The 14439-nt window shown below is 45.2% G+C and overlaps 1 protein-coding gene across 3 annotated transcripts in view; it reads right to left on the reverse strand.

Annotated features, from left to right (window-relative positions):
* Window positions 1-14439, reverse strand: part of alkal1 (ALK and LTK ligand 1) — a 67151-nt gene that overhangs the window by 46668 nt on the left and 6044 nt on the right. The window lies entirely within an intron of this gene.

The following is a 14439-nucleotide window of genomic DNA, read 5'->3' on the forward strand; positions in this document are numbered from 1 at the left end:
GACAATCATGCCTGTGCCAAATCTTTGGTAGAGCTATCCAGTTAATCCACTCCTCTGCTCCATATTTTCCCTTTAAGTATTTATCCAATTTCCTTTTGAAAGTTACTATTGAATCTAATTTACCACCCTTCCAGGCAGGACATTCCAGATCACAACAACTTGCTGTGCAAAAAAAAAAGGTTTCCTCATGTTGCCTCTGGTTTGTTTGCTAATCCCCTTAAATCTTTGTCCTTTGGTTATCAACTCTTCTGCCACTTGAAATTATGCCTCCTTATTTACTCTATTAAAACCATTCAAGATTCCAAATACTTCTATCAAATCTCTGTGGCTCAAATGGCAGTACTCTTACTTCTGAGTCAGTTATATGCTCAAGTCCCACTCTAGCACTTGAACACAAAAATCAATGTTGGCACTCAGGGAGTGCTGCACTGTTGAGTGGGATGTCTTGCATGTTAAACTGAGGCCCTTTCTGGTGAATGTAAAAGATCCCACGGCACTACTTCAAAGAAGAGCAGGGGAGTTATCTCTGGTGTCTTGGCCAATATTTATCCCTCAATCAACAACATAAAAAATAGATTATCTTGTCATTTATGCATTGCTGTTTGTAGGAGCTTGCTTTGTATGAATCAGCTGCTATGTTTCCTACATTACAACAGTGACTGCACTTCATTGGCTGTAAAGTGCTTTGAGATGTCCAATGGTCATGAAAGGCTCTATACAATTGCGAGTCTTTCTTGTTTCCTTTCTTTACCTTATTTCCTCTAAGGAGAACTCCAGCATCTCCACTCTCTCCACATAACTGAAGTTTTCATCCCTGGTACTATTCTAGTAAATATCTTCTCCACCCTCTCTAAGGCTTTAACATCCTTCTTAAAGTGTAGTACCCAGAATTGGACACAATACCCCAGCTGAGGCCTAACCAGTGTTTTATAAAAGTTTATTAAAACTTCCTTGCTTTTTTAATCTATGCCTCTATTAATAAAGCTCAGGATCTCCTTTGCTTTGTTAACAGCCTCTTCAACTTATCCTGCCACCTCCAAAGATTTGTGCACTTACACATTCAGGTCTCTGTCCATGCAACCATTGTAGCATTTAGTTTACAATGCCTCTTCTCATTCTTCCTACCAAAATGTATCACTTCACACTTACACTTCCCTGTGTTAAATTACACTATGTCATGCGTCTGCCCATTTTACCCATCTATCTATGTCCTGAAGACTGTTACTAACCTTCTTACAGTTTACAACATTTACAAGTTTCATGTCATCTGCAGACTTTGAAATCCTGTATCCCCATGCCCAGGTTATTAATCATATATCAAAGAGCAGTGGTTCTGATACCCACCCCTGGGAACACCACTGTATATTTTCCTCCAATCTGAAAAATGATCGTTGACCATTACTCTGTGCTTTCTGTCCCTTACTCAATTTGTATCCAAGCTGCCACTGTTCCTTTAATAACATGGGCTTCAATTTTTCTAACAAATCTTTTATGCAGTACTTTGTCAAATGCCTTTGAAAATTCCATATACACAACTGCACTACCCTCCCTGTTACTTCATCAAAAAACTCAATCAAGATAGTCAAACACAATGGCCCGGATTTTATGGGCCCCCCTGAGGCAGGGTCTGAGGTGGAGGGGGCGGGTGGGGGTCACAGAGTATTGCAACGGGTGGCGGGGATGCAGAGGGCCCATCACCTTGCTGTCGCCAAGCGATCTTCCCGGGGCCGGATAGGCCAACAATGGCCTTGCTGCACAGAAGCTAATTAAGGCCTTTAAGTGTTCTATTAATAGCCAATTAAGGGCCTCTTCCCACCTATGCTGGGATCTTACCAGTGGTGGTGGGGGGACTTCTGCCATGTGGGGATGTTCCCTTGTAACATGAGGCACCCTCCCTGTGGGCTTGGCGGGGGTGGTTCCCTCCTCCATAGGAAATCTGTGGCCCATGGAGGACCCCCACTGGGAACCACTTCACCCCTCCTGATGGACTGTGCAACTACCCCTTCGCACCCCACCCCCTTGCCGGAGCCTTCCAGACTGGCCCCAGCGACCCCACCTCAACTACCTCTGGTCTGCGGTTCCAGCACTGGTCCTGGGTCTGAGGCCTCTGCAGTACCGACAGTGGCCACCACTCCCAGTGGCGCTGCGATACTGCTGAGCTGCCAGCACTCTTTGAAGGAACAGGGATCTTGGCTTGTGAAACTTTGATGGGAATCGACCAGAGATCGCTTCAGAGGGGCAGGAAAAGGCAGAGGCGGGGATCCATCCTGCCTTTTTGGCTGGGCGCCAGGAGCCCCCGCCTCTTACACAAAATCCTTCCCAATGGGGGGGATTTTATGCTCCCCCCCGCATCCGGTTTGGAGGCAGGGAGAACATAAAATCAGGCAGGATAGTGGGGGGGGGGGGGGGGGGGTCCCCAAAACCTTCCTGCCTCCATCCATTTTAAGTCCAGGGCGGGAAGGCCTGTGAACGGCCTTCCTGCCCTGCAATCAACTGAGGTCCTTAAGTGGGCAATTAATGCACAATTAAGGGCCTCATCCCACCGCCACCTGAATTAACCCAGCAGCGGGCGGGTCTGTCGCTGCATGGCGAGCATGCCAAACAAACCCATACAGTTTGTTTGCTGGCTGCGGGGGAGTCCCTCGTTAAAAGGCAAGTACTGCCTGACTGAGGGACTCGGCATTGGGAAGTGGGGTCCCACTGAGAGCCACTCCCCTGCCCTTGCTGCCAACCCTCTACACCCACCTCTCCCGCAACCCCGACCCTGCGAAACCCCTCTCGCCCTGACTTACCTGTGGCCTGGTTCCTGCACCTCCAGTGAGTGCTCAACCAACAGCAGCCACTGCCTCCATGGTGGCGCTGCTCGGTTAAAGAGCTGCAGGCCTCTAATTGGCCAGCAGATCTCAGCGGGTGGGACTTCAATTGCCGGGGTCCTCAATTGTGGGGAAGGCTCACTGCTGTCCACTCAAGTGTCTAATTGGCAAGTCATTCGGCTGACCTTCATCAGAGGAGGCGACGCAGTGCTCTCACAGATGCTTTAGTTGGTGGTCAAGAACCCCATCGCCAAGATAAAATCCCCCCGCTACGTTTCCAGAGTTTTTACTTCTACTACCCCATTTGGAAGACAATTTCACAGTCTCAAGATACGGGGTATGCCATTTAGAACCGAAATGAGGAGAAATTTCTTCACTCTGAGGGTGGTCAACCTGTGGAATTCTCTACCTCAGAAGGCAGTGGAGGCCAAGCCATTAAATATATTCAAGAAGGAGCTAGATATATTTCTTAATGCCAAAGGGATCAAGGGATATGGGAAGAAAGCAGGAACGGGGTACTGAATTAGACGATCAGCTATGATCTTTTTTGAATGGTGGGGTAGGCCTGAAGGGCCGAATGGCCTACTCCTGTTCCTATTTTCTATGTTTCAATATTGATTACCCTTTATTTGAAGAAAATCTTCCTGACATTAGTCCTGGATTTACTATTTACTACTTTGAAACTGTGTCCCCCCATGTCCTCATTTAAAGTAATATGTTGGAATTATTTATCCCATTCCTTTAGGTTTCTTATAAACCTTTATAAGATCACCTCTCAGATGCCTGCTTTCAAAGCTATGAAGCTCTAGTTTCTCTAATCATTTCACATAACTCTGACATTTTGCAGAAAGGGATCAGTCTGTGACTCTTCTCCACGCTGCTTTCAGCACTTGAATATCTACCTCTTGGCTCAGTGACCAGAACTGGGTGTAGGATTCAAGGTGCAGCCTGAGGGAGTATTGTACAAGTTTGACCCTGACTTCCTCTGATTTATATTCTACTTTTTTTGGCTTCATTGAATACTATTACGCATTAGTTGGACATGTTTAATGTTGAGTCTACGAAGACATCTATATTTCTTTCACCTTCACTCTTAGTTATTTCAGCGCCATTCATGGAACATGTATGCCACTTATTTTTCCTTCCTATATACAGTACATTTCACTTGACTGCTTTAAATTACCTTTGTTATTGTTCTGTCTAAATGCTTATTTTGTTCAATTCACTGTAATCTCTGGTCACTGAAATTTAAAGTAAGTCACTGTGTGTTAAATGCATTCAGCCATATCAGAGAAACATAATAGCACCCCATATAAATACAAGTCTTTGACAGTCTGATGCTCCTTTAAATAGGCAACTGGTTTTCCATGAGGTTCCGCTAGCACCGCTCAATTCAACCTCATTACAGCCTTGGTAGAAACATGGACAAAAGAGCTGAACCCCAGAAATGAGGTGAGAGTGACTGCCCTTGACATCAAGGCAGCATTTGACTGAGTATGACATCAAGGAGCCCTAGCAAAATTGAAATTAATGGGAATCGGGGGAAATCTCTCCACTGGTTGGAGTCATACCTAGCATAAAGGAAGATGGTTGTGATTATTGGAATCCAATTATCTCAGCCCCAGGACATCACTGGTGGAATTCCTCAGGGCCCAAACATCTTTAGTTGCTTCATCAATGAATTTCCGTCCAACATAAGATCAGAAGTAGGGATGTTTGTTGATGATTGCACAGTATTCAGTAGCATTTTCAAATCCTCAAATACTGAAGCAGTCCAAGCCCACATGCTGCAAGACCTGGACAACATTCAGGCTTGGGCTGATAAGTGGCAAGTGGCATTCATGGCACACAAGTGCCCTGCAATGACCATCTCCAACAAGAGAGAATCTAACTATCTCCCCTTGACATTCAACAGCATTATTATTGCTGAATTCCCCCACCAGCAACATCCTGGGGGGAGGGTTACCATTGACCAGAAATTGAACTGGACCATCCATATAAATGCTGTGGCTATAAGAGCAGGTCAGAGGCTGGGAATTCTACAGCACGTAACTCACCTCCTGACTTCCCAAAGCCTGTCCACCATCTTTACCTTCCTCCTTCATTATGTGCTTAAGACTATTTTTCCTCAGTAATTGATTATCTTCGATATTTGTTAAACTTAAATTAATAGACCAAAAATTGTGAAGAACACAAATCCGTGTCCAATTTCCCAACATATGCTCCTAATGTGGAGCAAAATTCATAAAATCTATCCTTAAAAATTTACATTCCTTGGATTATATACTTTCTATTTAAAAGGTTTAAGCAATATAGTTGAACAAGTTTGTGTGACTGTCATGCACTTGCCAAGAATGAGGCACTTCGTTTTGTCATATGAACATTGATTTTTAGATTTTCCAGAAGGAACGTGAAGAGAAAGAAACACAGGAGAGAGAGAAAGACAGGAGAAGGAACAAGAGGAGAGAGAGAGAGAGAATATCCCGGAAGGAATGCGAAGAAAGAGAGCTGAAGCGGCTTGGGTTAACTAGGGGGCGACAGAGTAACCCCAGTGAAAGCATGGCTAATATGGAGGAGCGTAATTCAGGGCTGGGTACAAAATTGTTAAAACTAGCTCAGCTAATCCCAAAATTCAATGAGGAAGATGTAGAAGATTTTTGGGTCCTTTGGGAAACTGGCAAGACAACTAAAATGACCAGCTGAGATCTGGCCTCTTTTACTACAAAGCAAGCTAACTGGAAATGCCCATGAGGTTTATTCCCTGTTGCCAGATGAGAGTTCATCAAATTATGAACTGACCATAAAATGCTATCCTCAGGGAATATGAATTAGTACCCGAAGCCTATTGCCAAAAGTTTAGAACCCTCAAGAAGAAAGCTAATCAAACTTATCTGGAGTTTGAAAGAAGTAAGCAGCTTGTTTTTGACCAGTGGCTGAGGGCTCTTAAAGTACAGCTCAGCTATGAGAATCTCAGAGAAGTAATTCTATTAGAGGAATTTAAACACTCTCTCCAACTCTCCATAAAGGATACCCATGTAGAGGAGCAGGGGGTCCAGACAGCCCGGCAAGCAGCCGTTCTGGCCAATGAGTTTGCTTTAATTTATAAGTCGGTTTCCCAGGGGAGAACCTTTCCTAGTCACTGCTACAAATTCGAAAAGGACAAAGGATGGGAAGGTGATAGGAGTCCAAGCAGTCCTGAGGGAGAAAGGAAAGCAGGAGATACAGGGGCCCTCCTCTAGCCAAAAAGGAAGGTGCTGTGAGCAAGAGTGAGACCTGGAAACCTGTGTGCTTCCTTTGTAATAAAGCAGGGCATTTAAATGCTGACTGCTGGAAACTAAAGGGAAAACATGTAGGGTTACTCGGGGAAAACCCGCTCAGTGAAGACGGGAATCTGATGGAAAGCACAGCAGAACAAGCTGTGGCTTTAACTGCAGTAAGAGTGAGACCCAGGAAGCTTATGGCTGCAAGTGCAGGAAAATGTAATAGGATTCCTGAAGGTTATCAAGGTTTTGTGTTTGAAGGGAAAGTAACCCATACCCCTCGAGTGGGGCAAGCAAGCCCATAGTAATTCTCAGGGACACAGGGGCCACTAGATCCCTTTTACTGGGAAAAGGCCTGACCTTTTCCCCCAGAGTCCAGTGAACACCAGAATGGTGGTGAATGGCATTGGAGGGCAGTGTATGCCTGTACCTGTATACTTGGTGCACCTGGAGTGCGACCTAGTTTCAGGACCGATGACTATTAGGATTGCCCCTAGTTTGCCTGTGTACGGAGTACTGCTCCTCGGTAGTGATCTGGCGGGGGTGAAGGTGGTAGCCCCCCAAGTGGTGAAAGAAAGACCACAAGAGGTCAAAGAGACTGGGCCATGGCAGGAGACATTTCCTTGCAGTTTCCCTGAATGTGTAGTGGATCAGTCCATGATCAAACCAGCTCCCCCAGAAGAGACTGAATTAGCACTGCAGGCAGATGACCAGGTCTGTCTATCTGAGACTTTCTTTGAAAAGTTAGGAGACCCAGGGAATGAATTAAATGGATTTTCCCTAGCTGAGGCTCAGCAAGCCGACGCAGTTTTGCAAGAGTTAGCACAGGCTGCCCAGTCTGAAAGTAAAGCAGAGGGAGTCCCTGATTGCTACTATATTATCGAATGAAGTACTGATAAGAAAATGGAGTTCTCCTCACAGGCCTGAGAGCAAGGAGTGGACAATAGTTTACCAGTTAGTGTGCCGCAGAGGTATCGGAGAGAAATATTACGACGGGCCCACGAGACTACAGTACATGCCGGAATATAAAAGCCCAAAACCCGCATAAGACAGCAGTTTGACTGGCCAAAACGGCACAAAGATGTGGTGGAGTACTGCAGGAGTTGCCACATGTGCCAGGTTGAGGGGAAACACCAACCTGCAGTGAAACTTACACACCTGTGTTAGGAGGACCTTCAAGCAGAGGGCTGGTGAACGGTAAGGGACTCCTGCCGAGAACGAAAGGAGACAGGCAGGCACAAGGCTGGCAAAAGTTTAGAAAGGGAAGGAGAAAAGTGACAAAGAGGGCAGGTTAAAGGAAATCCGGGAGGAATCCCAAATGAAAACCCTTACTATCCGGTCAGCCAACCCTGAAAAATGTGAAATGTTAGACCCCACATCCTCCTATGTAAATATAGACACTGGAAGCACCCCACCAGAGTTGCTAACAGAATTTACAGGAACCTGCAGAGACAAAGAAAGACCTCAAGGGGGCAGAGAAACTGTGAGGGTGATGCCTCACCTAGTCAACGTGCCACAGGGGAGTGCAGTAGAGTCTGCACAAATACTTGCAGGCAGGAGGGTCCCAGAGGACAAAAGGGGAGATTAGCAAAGAATCTTCCCCACAGTCAGGAAAAAGGAACCACCCATCCCCCTAAAGTCAAAAGCCTTTGCATGACTCAGCAAAGCACTGAAAGAGAGTTCAGGATAAGCCTGCCCCCTACTGACTCTCCTGAATAAAAAAATTTCCAACTCAGGGCTAATTAAACCTAATCATCTCAAAGACCCTAGGCAGCTATGGAAATGGGCAAACTGAAGAAAAACTTCCCCAAAGAACTACATGTTTACTTGGATGCCTAAAAGGGGGCAATTAAAGCAGCACTGGCACCAAGAAAAGATAGGCTGTAGTAAGTTTTAGGATTTATGAATGAACGGGAATGAATGAAATAAATGCATGTATTTTCTGTATCTCATATTTTCTCTCGACCCTTTTAATGAAATGCGCTTTTCTCAAATCACATTTCATTCCATTGGGTGTGGTGGTGTCATGTAGGCCCCCACCTGCCAAGAATTAGGCACATTGGTATTGTCATATGAACATTGATTTTTAGCTGTTGCTGGAGCGAGGAAATGACTTGTTAAACAGACCAGCCGTGGCTGGAAAAGATATTTGCATATTAACAGACAGTATTTGGAAGGACAAAGGCCGATTCCCTGACAATTCAACCCAAAACGAATGTTGATCACCTGACAGTGAAGGGGTGAGGAAGCACATTCCAGGGCCTGCTGGAGTGATACAATCCACCAGGGCTAAGACTGGTCAGACCAGCTGGCCACATGACTAACTGTCTGTTCCAGGGCTTTGTTTTGAACTGGCCACAGAGAGTTTGAACTTGAGTCATAGAGTTATACAGCACAGAAACAGGCCCTTCAGCAAATTATGTCTGTGCCAGCCATCAAGCACCTATTCTAGTCCTATTTTCCAACACTTGGCCCATGGCCTTGTATGCTATGGCATTTCAAGTGCTAACCTAAATACTTCTTAAATGATATAGAGAGATACAGCACTGAAAAAGGCCCTTCGGCCTAGTCTGTGCTGACCAACAACCACCCATTTATACTAATCCTGCATTAACCCCATATTCCCTACCACATTCCCACCACCTACCTACACTAGGGGCAATTTACCTATCAACCTACAAGTCTTTGGCTGCGGGAGGAAACCAGAGCACCTGACAGAAACCCACACGGTCACAAGGAGAACTTGCAAACTCTGCACAGGCAGTACCCAGAACCGAACCCGGGTCGCTGGAGCTGTGAGGCTGCAGTGCTAACCACTGCGCCACTGTGCTGCCCAAGGGCAGCATTAATGTTGTGAAGGTTCCTGCCTCTACCACCACTTCAGGCAGTGTGTTCCAGATTCCAACCACCCTCTGGGTGAAATATTTTTCCTCAAATTCCCTATAAACCTCCTGCTCCTTACCTTATATCTTTGTCCTTTGGTTATTGACACCTCTGCTAAGGGAAAAAAATCTCTTCCTATCTAACCAATCGATGCCCCTCATAATTTTGTATACCTCAATCATGACCCCCTCAGCCTTTTCTGCTCTAAGGAAAACGACCCTAGCCTTTTCAGTCTCTCTTCATAGCTGAAATGCTTCAGCCTAGGCCACATCCAGGTGAATCTCCTCTGCACCCTCTCCAGCGCAATCACATCCTTCCTATAGCGTGGTGCCCAGAACTGTTCACAGTATTCCAGCTGTGGCCTAACTAGCGTTTTATACAGCTCCATCATAACCTCCCTGCTCTTATATTCTATGCCTCGGTTAATAAAGGCAAGTATCCCATATGCCTTCCTAACCACCTTGTCTACCTGTGCTGCTGCCTTCAGTGATCTATGGACAAGTACACCAAGGTCCCTCTGACCTTCTGTACTTCCTAGCGTCCTACCATCCATTGTATATTCCCTTGCCATGTTAGTCCTCCCAAAATGCATCATCTCGCACTTCTCAGGATTAAATTCCATTTGCCACTGCTCCGCCCATCTTACCAGTCCATCTATATTATTCTGTAATCTAAAGCTTTCCTCCTTACTATTTATAACACCACCAATTTTCATCTGTGAACTTACTTATCATAGCTCCTATATTTATGTCTAAATCATTAATGTAAATTGAGAAAGACAGTTTGCTTCTGGACTGAGAAGATCTCTCCTGTCTGCTCTCATCTCTTTCTCACAAGCCTCTGAATCCACTGAAGGCACATGAACCCCAAGAGAGAAAAGTCTCCGACAGCGAACAAGGTTTAAGAAGAATACTGGGCCCCAATGAAAAGCAAGATCTACCTGCTATCAAGGATTCTACAGTGAGTTCGAAGAACCGTAACAAAAACTCTTCAGATATTGCCTCAAATATTTCCACCTTATTTTCCTTCTGCTCTTTTCTGTCTCTATTTGCATGTGTGTATCGTGTATGCATGCTAGCATGGGCGTGTCATGTATCGGTAGGCGTCAACTGAATTAGAGTTTAAGTTTAAGTTTAATAAATCTCAATTTTTCTTCTTTAAACCTAAGAAAACCTGTTTGTGCTGGTTTCTTTGCCTTATAATTGGAAAGCAGTGAATAAGGATTCACCAAGGGGAATCTAAAAACACAGCATGTTTAAAATTTAACCCTGTTACGGTAAGACCAGGTGAAGGCTGAAAGGGACCCCTAGACCTCTTTCTCACCTGGTTGTAACAGTGACTGTTACAAGCAATGTGAGAATAACTTCAGCACAACAGAAAATACTAAATATGAATACATGATGCTCACTGGACGTTCATGAGACTATTTTGATCAGTATTTGATCATAAAATTGAACATATGCAAATATTGACTACAGATGAAATCAATACAAGTAAATTCTCGGTTCCAGAGTTAGGGTTATGAACAAGTGTGTGCCACAATGCCCAAAGCTGACAGCTAAGGTTATTGTTGGAAACTGAGTTTGTTTCTGTGACATTTGATGTAATCAGCCTGACCTTAACTCAGTGTGGAGGATGAAGTGAGCAGCAAACCATCCATCTACCTCGAAAGTAAGGCTTGTGAGATTTTCCCAACACTAATTTCTGCCCAAATGACATCACCACCAATCAAAATGCATGGGGGATCAGGCCATCACTGGGGACCAATGGAAACCACCCAGCAAGGTAAGTCAGGAATGGGCATGGTGGGGGGGAGGAATGGGAATGCTCATATTCAGGAGAGCAGTGAAATCCTGGGGCTGTGGAGGTCCAAGGTATCCTTTTGGAACAAGGAAAAGCACACTCTTTAATCTTTTTTAAAAATGTAATTACTTCCCTGGGATTTATGTGGCAAGGGTCCTCATTGCCAGTATCTTTTGTTGGCAGATTTGAGACATTGTGGCATTTAGCCAAGCCTGTAGTTAAAATGGTGCAAGTGCCTGAGACATCATTGGGATGGGACTTTGCCATTTAAATTAGGTCCCTGCTTCTCTGGCACCGGAGGCATTCCCATGCCTAATTTTAGGCGAGTTAAAATGCTGGGGTACGTGTCAAGAACTGTGGCACCAGGCAGGGAATTAAAATTTCCCAATAATTTTGAAAGAGAGTTGAAAACAGCAGTCAATATTATACTAATAAAGAAACCTCGGAACATCTTTTACCCATTTTGAAGCAGATTATAGCAAGGATGTCACAGGGCGGCTGCAGGAAATTCTGAAGGGGGAGGGTGAACAGTCAGAGGTTGTGGTTCCCATTGGTACCAACGACACAGGCAGAAAGGTGGGATGAGGTCCTGCAACAAGAATTTAGGGAGCTGGGTAGCAGATTAAAAAGCAGGACATCAAAGATTGCAATCTCTGGATTACTCCCGGTGTCACGTGCTAGTGAGTATAGGAATAGGAGGATAGAGCAGATGAATGTGTGGCTGAAGAGATGGTGCAGGAGAGAGGGCTTTAGTTTCCTGGATCACTGTGTCTGTTTCTGGCGAAGGTGGGACCTGTACAAGTCGGACGGGTTGCACCTGAACCGGAACGGGACCAACATTCTTGCGGAGAGGTTTGCTAGTGCTGTTTGGGGGGGGGGTCGGGGGGGGGGGGGGGGTGGTGGGTGGTGAAGGTTAAACTAATTTGACAGGGGGGTGGGATACAGAGTGGAGGTAAAGTAGGGGGTGATGCACAGCCAAAAATAGAAGAGAAACTAAGTCAGTCTGGAAGGCAGAGCAAATATTAATGTTAAGGCACAAGTGAAGAATGCAAGGCTGGATTGTATCTATTTTAACGCAAGGAGTCTTACAAGGCAGATGAATTGAGGGCATTGATTGACACATGGGAAAATGATATTATTGCTATTACAGAGACATGGTTGAGGGAAGGGCAGGACTGGCAGCTCAATATTCTAGGATATAGAATCTTCAGGCATGACTGGGGTGGGGGGGGGAGGGGAGGGTGTAAAAGAGGAGGTGGCATTGCACTATTGATCAAGGAGTCAATTACTGCAGTAAGGAGGGATGATATCTTTGAAGGTTCCTCAAATGAGGCCATATGGGTGGAACGTAAAACAAAAAGGGGGCAATTACTTTGCTGGGAGTGTACTGCAGGCGTCCAAATAGTCAGGGAGAGATAAAGGAGCAGATATGTAGGCAAATCTCAGAGAGGTGTAAAAATAATAGTAGGGGATTTCAATTTCCCCAATAGTGCAAAAGGCTTAAAGGGGGCAGAATTCTTAAAGTGCATCCAAGAGAGCTTTTTGAGCCAGAATGTAGAAAGTCCTACAAGAGAAGCAGAGGTACTGGACCTAATCTTAGGGAATGAAGCTAGACAAGTGGTAGAAGTGTCAGTGGGGGAACATTTCAGGGATAGTGACCATAACTCTGTAAGATTTAAGGTAGTTATGGAAAAGGACAAAGACAGACCGGAAATAAAGGTACTGAATTGGGGGAAGGCCGATTTCAATATGATAAAACAGGATCTGGCCAAAGTGAGCTGGGAGCAGCTACTTGTAGGAAAGTCTACATCAGACCAATGGAGTCATTCAAAAAGGAAATAGTGAGAGTTCAGGGCCAACATGTTCCCGTAAAGTTGAAGGGTCGAACCAACACATCCAGGAACTCTGGATATCAAGGGATATAGAGGATTGGATGAAGAAAAGAAAGGAGGCTTATGGCAGATTCAGAGGGCTGAAAACAATGGAGGCCAGAGAGGAGTATAGAAAGTGTAGGGCGGTACTTAAAAAAGAAATTAGGAAAGCGAAGAGGGGGCATGGAAAAACACTGGCGGGCAAGATAAAGGAGAATCCCAAGGCGTTTTATAAGTATATTAAGGGCAAGAGGATAACCAGGGAAAGAGTAGGGCCCCTTAAGGACCAAAGTGGCAATCTGTGGAGCCGGAGGACGTGGATGAGGTTTTAAATGATTACTTTTCATCTGTGTTCACTATGGAGGAGGACGATGTAGGTGTAGAGATCAGGGAGGAGGATTGTGATATACTCCAACAAATTAGCATTGAAAGGGAGGAGGTATTAGCGTTTTAGAGGGCTCAATAGTGGATAAATCCCCAGGCCCAGATGAGATGTATCCCAGGCTGCTATGTGAGGCAAGGGAGGAAATTGCAGGGGCTCTGACACAAATTGTCAAATCCTCTCTGACCACAGGAGCGGTGCCAAAGGACTGGAGGACAGTGAATGTGGTATCGTTATTCAAGAAGAGTAGTAGGGATAAACCAGGTAATTGCAGGTCAATGGTAGGGAAGCTTTTGGAAAAAATTCTGAGGGACAGGATTAATCTCCACTTTGAGGGACAGGGATTAATCAGGGATAGTCAGCATGGCTTTGTCAGGGGAGATCATGTGTAACAAATTTGATTGAATTTTTCGAGGATGTTACTAGATGTGTAGATGAGGGTAAAGCAGTTGATGTAGTCTACATGGACTTCAATAAGGCGTTTGATAAGGTCCCGCATGGGAGATTGGTCAGGAAGGTAAGAGCCCATGGGATCCAGGGCAATTTGGCAAATTGGATCTAAAATTGGCTTAGTGGCAGGAGGCAGAGGGTGATGGTCGAGGGTTGTTATTGCAGTTGGAAGCCTCTGACCAGTGGTGTACCACAGGGATCAGTGCTGGGACCCTTGCTGTTTGTACTGTACGTTAATGATTTCGACGTGAATATTGGAGGTATGATCTGTAAGTTCGCAAATGACACGAAAATTGGTAGTATCGTAAATAGTGAGGAGGAAAGCCTTAGATTACAGGACGATATAGATGGGCTGGTAAGATGGGCAGAGCAGTCGCAAATGGAATTGAATCCTGAGAAGTGTGAGGTAATGCATTTTGGGAGGACGAACAAGGCAAGAGAATATACAATGGATGGTAGGACCCTAGGAAGTACAGAGGGTCAGAGGGACCTTGGTGTATTTGTCCTTAGATCACTGAAGGCAGCAGCACAGGTAGATAAGATAGTTAGAAAGGCATAAGGGATACTTGCCATCTATTAGCCGAGTCATAAAATATAACAGCAGGGAAGTTATGATGGAGCTGTATAAAACGCTAGTTAGGCCACAGCTGAAGTACTGTGTACAGTTCTGGTCACCAGACTATAGGCAGGATATGATTGCACTGGAGAGGGTGCAGAGGAGATTCACCAGCATGTTGCCTGGGCTGGAGCATTTCAGCTATGAAGAGAGACTGGATCGGCTAGGGTTGTTTTCCTTAGAGTAGAGAAGGCTGAGGGAGGACATGATTGAGGTATACAAAATTATGAGGGGCATAGATAGGGTAGATAGGAAGAAACATTTTCCCTTAGCAGAGGTGTCAATAACCAGGGGGCATAGATTTAAGTTAAGGGGCAGGAGGTTTAGAGGGAATTCGAGGAAAAGATTTTCACCAAGAGGG

The sequence above is a fragment of the Heterodontus francisci genome, chromosome 5, assembly GCF_036365525.1.
Source record: "Heterodontus francisci isolate sHetFra1 chromosome 5, sHetFra1.hap1, whole genome shotgun sequence".
In the NCBI taxonomy this organism is placed as follows: Eukaryota; Metazoa; Chordata; class Chondrichthyes; order Heterodontiformes; family Heterodontidae; genus Heterodontus; species Heterodontus francisci.